Source organism: Styela clava, chromosome 6, assembly GCF_964204865.1.
Source record: "Styela clava chromosome 6, kaStyClav1.hap1.2, whole genome shotgun sequence".
NCBI classification, from domain to species: domain Eukaryota; kingdom Metazoa; phylum Chordata; class Ascidiacea; order Stolidobranchia; family Styelidae; genus Styela; species Styela clava.
In genome coordinates this window covers 7,195,388-7,205,085 of record NC_135255.1, presented here as the reverse complement: position 1 = coordinate 7,205,085, position 9,698 = coordinate 7,195,388, and positions in this window count along the sequence as shown.

Sequence of the window (9,698 nt, the reverse complement as noted above, 5' to 3'; positions counted from 1 at the left end):
CTGGAATTTCAGATTTGTCTCTGATTTCGTCTTCTTTCAATTTCTTCAGTGTCTTCAAAATATTGTGCCTGTGAAGCTTAGATAACATTAACAATATCTAAGCCTAATAAAATTTGTAAGTATATTTACATTCAATTTGTAGATTTTTCTTGTATCAGTCTTTTCCTATTTTCTTCATTGTTTCCGTGTATCAGTCTTTTCCTAATTTCCCTATTGCCTTCATAATTCTTTGCCTGAGAATCTAGAATACCATTAAAAAAATCTAAGCCTAATAAAAACCCTATTATTCCTCATGGTGGGAATGGGTCTAAATCTATCTATACCAAATAAAATATTAAAAACAAAAAAGCCATGGCAACTCTGTTAATACTTTTCTTCTTTTGTCGGTGTCACGATATCCTGGTTCCTGTTGAAAATATCTTAAAAATAGAAGAGAAATTAATGATTATGACAAACACAGATAGGAAAATATGGATACAGCATATTACGAAAAAAGCTTTATTAAATAATATTAAATATTCAATATCAGCAATAAACATAGTACTTCGTGCTTTACTGTATCAGTATTAATATAATTTAAAAAAAGTATTATATCGAACTAAAATCAAAATGAACACTAGATGGAAGTAAGCCTGACTAATGAAACACTTGTAACATACTTACCGGAATTCCAGATTTGTCTCTGATTCCGTCTTTTTTCAATTTCTCCAGTGCCTTCAAAATTTTGAGCCTGAGAAGCTAAGATAATAATAACTGTATCTAAGCCTAACAAAATTTGTAAAAATATTTACATGTAATATGTAGATTTTCCTTGCATCCGTCTTTTTCTAATTTTCCCAGTCCCTTCATAGTTCTGTGCCTGAGAAGCTAGAATAAGATTAAAAGTATCTAAGCCTAATAAAAACCCTATTATTCCTAATGGCGGGAATGGGTATAAATCTATCTATACCAAATAAAATATTAAAAACAAAAAAGCCATGGCAACCCTGTTAATACTTTTCTTCTTTTGTCGGTGTCTCGATATCCTGGTTCCTGTTGAAAATATCTTAAAAATAGAAGAGAAATTAATGATTAAGACAAATAAGATAGGCAAATATGGATAGAGCATATTACTAAAAAAGCTTTATTATTAAATATTCAATGTCAGCAATGAACATAATACTTCGTGCATTACTGTATCAGTATTAATATAACCAAAAAAATATTATATCGAACTAAAATTGAAATCAACGAGTAAGCCTGACTAATGAAACACTTGTAATATACTTACTGGAATTTCAGATTTGTCCTGATTTCGTCTTCTTTTAATTTCTTCAGTGTCTTCAAAATATTGTGCCTGTGAAGCTTAGACAACATTAACAATATCTAAGCCTAATAAAATTTGTAAATATATTTACATTCAATTTGTAAATTTTTCTTGTATCAGTTTTTTCCTATTTTCTTCATTATTTCCTTATATCAGTCTTTTCCTAATTTCCATATTGCCTTCATAATTCTTTGCCTGAGAATCTAGAATACCATTAAAAATATCTAAGCCTAATAAAAACCCTATTATTCCTCATGGTGGGAATGGGTATAAATCTATCTATACCAAATGAAATATTAAAAACAAAAAAGCCATGGAAACCCTGTTAATACTTTTCTTCTTTTGTCGGTGTCTCGATATCCTGGTTCCTGTTGAAAATATCTTAAAAATAGAAGAGAAATTAATGATTAAGACAAATAAGATAGGGAAATATGGATAGGGCATATTATTAAAAAAGCTTTATTATTAAATATTCAATATCAGCAATGAACATAATACTTCGTGCATTACTATATCAGTATTAATATAACCAAAAAAATATTATATCGAACTAAAATTGAAATCAACGAGTAAGCCTGACTAATGAAACACTTGTAATATACTTACTGGAATTTCAGATTTGTCTCTGATTTCGTCTTCTTTTAATTTCTTCAGTGTCTTCAAAATATTGTGCCTGTGAAGCTTAGATAACATTAACAATATCTAAGCCTAATAAAATTTGTAAGTATATTTACATTCAATTTGTAGATTTTTCTTGTATCAGTTTTTTCCTATTTTCTTCATTGTTTCCTTGTATCAGTCTTTTCCTAATTTCCATATTGCCTTCATAATTCTTTGCCTGAGAATCTAGAATACCATTAAAAATATCTAAGCCTAATAAAAACCCTATTATTCCTAATGGCGGGATTGGGTATAAATCCATCTATACCAAATAAAATATTAAAAACAAAAAAGCCATGGCAACCCTGTTAATACTTTTCTTCTTTTGTCGGTGTCTCGATATCCTGGTTCCTGTTGAAAATATCTTAAAAATAGAAGAGAAATTAATGATTAAGACAAATAAGATAGGCAAATATGGATAGAGCATATTACTAAAAAAGCTTTATTATTAAATATTCAATGTCAGCAATGAACATAATACTTCGTGCATTACTGTATCAGTATTAATATAACCAAAAAAATATTATATCGAACTAAAATTGAAATCAACGAGTAAGCCTGACTAATGAAACACTTGTAATATACTTACTGGAATTTCAGATTTGTCCTGATTTCGTCTTCTTTTAATTTCTTCAGTGTCTTCAAAATATTGTGCCTGTGGAGCTTAGACAACATTAACAATATCTAAGCCTAATAAAATTTGTAAATTTATTTACATTCAATTTGTAGATTTTTCTTGTATCAGTTTTTTCCTATTTTCTTCATTGTTTCCTTGTATCAGTCTTTTCCTAATTTCCATATTGCTTTCATAATTCTTTGCCTGAGAATCTAGAATACCATTAAAAATATCTAAGCCTAATAAAAACCCTATTATTCCTAATGGTGGGAATGGGTATAAATCTATCTATACCAAATAAAATATTAAAAACAAAAAAGCCATGGCAACCCTGTTAATACTTTTCTTCTTTTGTCGGTGTCTCGATATCCTGGTTCCTGTTGAAAATATCTTAAAAATAGAAGAGAAATTAATGATTAAGACAAATAAGATAGGGAAATATGGATAGGGCATATTATTAAAAAAGCTTTATTATTAAATATTCAATATCAGCAATGAACATAATACTTCGTGCATTACTATATCAGTATTAATATAACCAAAAAAATATTATATCGAACTAAAATTGAAATCAACGAGTAAGCCTGACTAATGAAACACTTGTAATATACTTACTGGAATTTCAGATTTGTCTCTGATTTCGTCTTCTTTCAATTTCTTCAGTGTCTTCAAAATATTGTGCCTGTGAAGCTTAGATAACATTAACAATATCTAAGCCTAATAAAAGTTGTAAGTATATTTACATTCAATTTGTAGATTTTTCTTGTATCAGTTTTTTCCTATTTTCTTCATTGTTTCCTTGTATCAGTCTTTTCCTAATTTCCATATTGCCTTCATAATTCTTTGCCTGAGAATCTAGAATACCATTAAAAATATCTAAGCCTAATAAAAACCCTATTATTCCTAATGGCGGGAATGGGTATAAATCTATCTATACCAAATAAAATATTAAAAACAAAAAAGCCATGGCAACCCTGTTAATACTTTTCTTCTTTTGTCGGTGTCTCGATATCCTGGTTCCTGTTGAAAATATCTTAAAAATAGAAGAGAAATTAATGATTAAGACAAATAAGATAGGGAAATATGGATAGGGCATATTACTAAAAAAGCTTTATTATTAAATATTCAATATCAGCAATGAACATAATACTTCGTGCATTACTGTATCAGTATTAATATAACCAAAAAAATATTATATCGAACTAAAATTGAAATCAACGAGTAAGCCTGACTAATGAAACACTTGTAATATACTTACTGGAATTTCAGATTTGTCTCTGATTTCGTCTTCTTTCAATTTCTTCAGTGTCTTCAAAATATTGTGCCTGTGAAGCTTAGATAACATTAACAATATCTAAGCCTAATAAAATTTGTAAGTATATTTACATTCAATTTGTAGATTTTTCTTGTATCAGTCTTTTCCTATTTTCTTCATTGTTTCCGTGTATCAGTCTTTTCCTAATTTCCCTATTGCCTTCATAATTCTTTGCCTGAGAATCTAGAATACCATTAAAAAAATCTAAGCCTAATAAAAACCCTATTATTTCTAATGGCGGGAATGGGTCTAAATCTATCTATACCAAATAAAATATTAAAAACAAAAAAGCCATGGCAACTCTGTTAATACTTTTCTTCTTTTGTCGGTGTCACGATATCCTGGTTCCTGTTGAAAATATCTTAAAAATAGAAGAGAAATTAATGATTATGACAAACACAGATAGGAAAATATGGATACAGCATATTACGAAAAAAGCTTTATTAAATAATATTAAATATTCAATATCAGCAATAAACATAGTACTTCGTGCTTTACTGTATCAGTATTAATATAATTTAAAAAAAGTATTATATCGAACTAAAATCAAAATGAACACTAGATGGAAGTAAGCCTGACTAATGAAACACTTGTAACATACTTACCGGAATTCCAGATTTGTCTCTGATTCCGTCTTTTTTCAATTTCTCCAGTGCCTTCAAAATTTTGAGCCTGAGAAGCTAAGATAATAATAACTGTATCTAAGCCTAATAAAATTTGTAAAAATATTTACATGTAATATGTAGATTTTCCTTGCATCCGTCTTTTTCTAATTTTCCCAGTCCCTTCATAGTTCTGTGCCTGAGAAGCTAGAATAAGATTAAAAGTATCTAAGCCTAATAAAAACCCTATTATTCCTAATGGCGGGAATGGGTATAAATCTATCTATACCAAATAAAATATTAAAAACAAAAAAGCCATGGCAACCCTGTTAATACTTTTCTTCTTTTGTCGGTGTCTCGATATCCTGGTTCTTGTTGAAAATATCTTAAAAATAGAAGAGAAATTAATGATTAAGACAAATAAGATAGGCAAATATGGATAGAGAATATTACTAAAAAAAAGCTTTATTATTAAATATTCAATGTCAGCAATGAACATAATACTTCGTGCATTACTGTATCAGTATTAATATAACCAAAAAAATATTATATCGAACTAAAATTGAAATCAACGAGTAAGCCTGACTAATGAAACACTTGTAATATACTTACTGGAATTTCAGATTTGTCCTGATTTCGTCTTCTTTTAATTTCTTCAGTGTCTTCAAAATATTGTGCCTGTGAAGCTTAGACAACATTAACAATATCTAAGCCTAATAAAATTTGTAAATATATTTACATTCAATTTGTAGATTTTTCTTGTATCAGTTTTTTCCTATTTTCTTCATTGTTTCCTTGTATCAGTCTTTTCCTAATTTCCATATTGCCTTCATAATTCTTTGCCTGAGAATCTAGAATACCATTAAAAATATCTAAGCCTAATAAAAACCCTATTATTCCTAATGGCGGGAATGGGTATAAATCTATCTATACCAAATAAAATATTAAAAACAAAAAAGCCATGGCAACCCTGTTAATACTTTTCTTCTTTTGTCGGTGTCTCGATATCCTGGTTCCTGTTGAAAATATCTTAAAACTAGAAGAGAAATTAATGATTAAGACAAATAAGATAGGCAAATATGGATAGAGCATATTACTAAAAAAGCTTTATTATTAAATATTCAATGTCAGCAATGAACATAATACTTCGTGCATTACTGTATCAGTATTAATATAAACAAAAAAATATTATATCGAACTAAAATTGAAATCAACGAGTAAGCCTGACTAATGAAACACTTGTAATATACTTACTGGAATTTCAGATTTGTCCTGATTTCGTCTTCTTTTAATTTCTTCAGTGTCTTCAAAATATTGTGCCTGTGGAGCTTAGACAACATTAACAATATCTAAGCCTAATAAAATTTGTAAATATATTTACATTCAATTTGTAGATTTTTCTTGTATCAGTTTTTTCCTATTTTCTTCATTGTTTCCTTGTATCAGTCTTTTCCTAATTTCCATATTGCCTTCATAATTCTTTGCCTGAGAATCTAGAATACCATTAAAAATATCTAAGCCTAATATAAACCCTATTATTCCTAATGGTGGGAATGGGTATAAATCTATCTATACCAAATAAAATATTAAAAACAAAAAAGCCATGGCAACCCTGTTAATACTTTTCTTCTTTTGTCGGTGTCTCGATATCCTGGTTCCTGTTGAAAATATCTTAAAAATAGAAGAGAAATTAATGATTAAGACAAATAAGATAGGGAAATATGGATAGGGCATATTATTAAAAAAGCTTTATTATTAAATATTCAATATCAGCAATGAACATAATACTTCGTGCATTACTATATCAGTATTAATATAACCAAAAAAATATTATATCGAACTAAAATTGAAATCAACGAGTAAGCCTGACTAATGAAACACTTGTAATATACTTACTGGAATTTCAGATTTGTCTCTGATTTCGTCTTCTTTTAATTTCTTCAGTGTCTTCAAAATATTGTGCCTGTGAAGCTTAGATAACATTAACAATATCTAAGCCTAATAAAATTTGTAAGTATATTTACATTCAATTTGTAGATTTTTCTTGTATCAGTTTTTTCCTATTTTCTTCATTGTTTCCTTGTATCAGTCTTTTCCTAATTTCCATATTGCCTTCATAATTCTTTGCCTGAGAATCTAGAATACCATTAAAAATATCTAAGCCTAATAAAAACCCTATTATTCCTAATGGCGGGAATGGGTATAAATCTATCTATACCAAATAAAATATTAAAAACAAAAAAGCCATGGCAACCCTGTTAATACTTTTCTTCTTTTGTCGGTGTCTCGATATCCTGGTTCCTGTTAAAAATATCTTAAAAATAGAAGAGAAATTAATGATTAAGACAAATAAGATAGGGAAATATGGATAGGGCATATTACCAAAAAAGCTTTATTATTAAATATTCAATATCAGCAATGAACATAATACTTCGTGCATTACTATATCAGTAATAATATAACCAAAAAAATATTATATCGAACTAAAATTGAAATCAACGAGTAAGCCTGACTAATGAAACACTTGTAATATACTTACTGGAATTTCAGATTTGTCTCTGATTTCGTCTTCTTTCAATTTCTTCAGTGTCTTCAAAATATTGTGCCTGTGAAGCTTAGATAACATTAACAATATCTAAGCCTAATAAAATTTGTAAGTATATTTACATTCAATTTGTAGATTTTTCTTGTATCAGTTTTTTCCTATTTTCTTCATTGTTTCCTTGTATCAGTCTTTTCCTAATTTTCATATTGCCTTCATAATTCTTTGCCTGAGAATCTAGAATACCATTAAAAATATCTAAGCCTAATAAAAACCCTATTATTCCTAATGGCGGGAATGGGTATAAATCTATCTATACCAAATAAAATATTAAAAACAAAAAAGCCATGGCAACCCTGTTAATACTTTTCTTCTTTTGTCGGTGTCTCGATATCCTGGTTCCTGTTGAAAATATCTTAAAAATAGAAGAGAAATTAATGATTAAGACAAATAAGATAGGGAAATATGGATAGGGCATATTACTAAAAAAGCTTTATTATTAAATATTCAATATCAGCAATGAACATAATACTTCGTGCATTACTGTATCAGTATTAATATAACCAAAAAAATATTATATCGAACTAAAATTGAAATCAACGAGTAAGCCTGACTAATGAAACACTTGTAATATACTTACTGGAATTTCAGATTTGTCTCTGATTTCGTCTTCTTTCAATTTCTTCAGTGTCTTCAAAATATTGTGCCTGTGAAGCTTAGATAACATTAACAATATCTAAGCATAATAAAATTTGTAAGTATATTTACATTCAATTTGTAGATTTTTCTTGTATCAGTCTTTTCCTATTTTCTTCATTGTTTCCGTGTATCAGTCTTTTCCTAATTTCCCTATTGCCTTCATAATTCTTTGCCTGAGAATCTAGAATACCATTAAAAAAATCTAAGCCTAATAAAAACCCTATTATTTCTAATGGCGGGAATGGGTCTAAATCTATCTACACCAAATAAAATATTAAAAACAAAAAAGCCATGGCAACTCTGTTAATACTTTTCTTCTTTTGTCGGTGTCACGATATCCTGGTTCCTGTTGAAAATATCTTAAAAATAGAAGAGAAATTAATGATTATGACAAACACAGATAGGAAAATATGGATACAGCATATTACGAAAAAAGCTTTATTAAATAATATTAAATATTCAATATCAGCAAAAAACATAGTACTTTGTGCTTTACTGTATCAGTATTAATATAATTTAAAAAAAGTATTATATCGAACTAAAATCAAAATGAACACTAGATGGAAGTAAGCCTGACTAATGAAACACTTGTAACATACTTACCGGAATTTCAGATTTGTCTCTGATTCCGTCTTTTTTCAATTTCTCCAGTGCCTTCAAAATTTTGAGCCTGAGAAGCTAAGATAATAATAACTGTATCTAAGCCTAATAAAATTTGTAAAAATATTTACATGTAATATGTAGATTTTCCTTGCATCCGTCTTTTTCTAATTATCCCAGTCCCTTCATAGTTCTGTGCCTGAGAAGCTAGAATAAGATTAAAAGTATCTAAGCCTAATAAAAACCCTATTATTCCTAATGGCGGGAATGGGTATAAATCTATCTATACCAAATAAAATATTAAAAACAAAAAAGCCATGGCAACCCTGTTAATACTTTTCTTCTTTTGTCGGTGTCTCGATATCCTGGTTCCTGTTGAAAATATCTTAAAAATAGAAGAGAAATTAATGATTAAGACAAATAAGATAGGCAAATATGGATAGAGCATATTACTAAAAAAGCTTTATTATTAAATATTCAATGTCAGCAATGAACATAATACTTCGTGCATTACTGTATCAGTATTAATATAACCAAAAAAATATTATATCGAACTAAAATTGAAATCAACGAGTAAGCCTGACTAATGAAACACTTGTAATATACTTACTGGAATTTCAGATTTGTCCTGATTTCGTCTTCTTTTAATTTCTTCAGTGTCTTCAAAATATTGTGGCTGTGAAGCTTAGACAACATTAACAATATCTAAGCCTAATAAAATTTGTAAATATATTTACATTCAATTTGTAGATTTTTCTTGTATCAGTTTTTTCCTATTTTCTTCATTGTTTCCTTGTATCAGTCTTTTCCTAATTTCCATATTGCCTTCATAATTCTTTGCCTGAGAATCTAGAATACCATTAAAAATATCTAAGCCTAATAAAAACCCTATTATTCCTAATGGCGGGAATGGGTATAAATCTATCTATACCAAATAAAATATTGAAAACAAAAAAGCCATGGCAACCCTGTTAATACTTTTCTTCTTTTGTCGGTGTCTCGATATCCTGGTTCCTGTTGAAAATATCTTAAAAATAGAAGAGAAATTAATGATTAAGACAAATAAGATAGGGAAATATGGATAGGGCATATTACTAAAAAAGCTTTATTATTAAATATTCAATATCAGCAATGAACATTATACTTCGTGCATTACTATATCAGTATTAATAGAACCAAAAAAATAATATATCGAACTAAAATTGAAATCAACGAGTAAGCCTGACTAATGAAACACTTGTAATATACTTACTGGAATTTCAGATTTGTCTCTGATTTCGTCTTCTTTTAATTTCTTCAGTGTCTTCAAAATATTGTGCCTGTGAAGCTTAGATAACATTAACAATATTTAAGCCTAA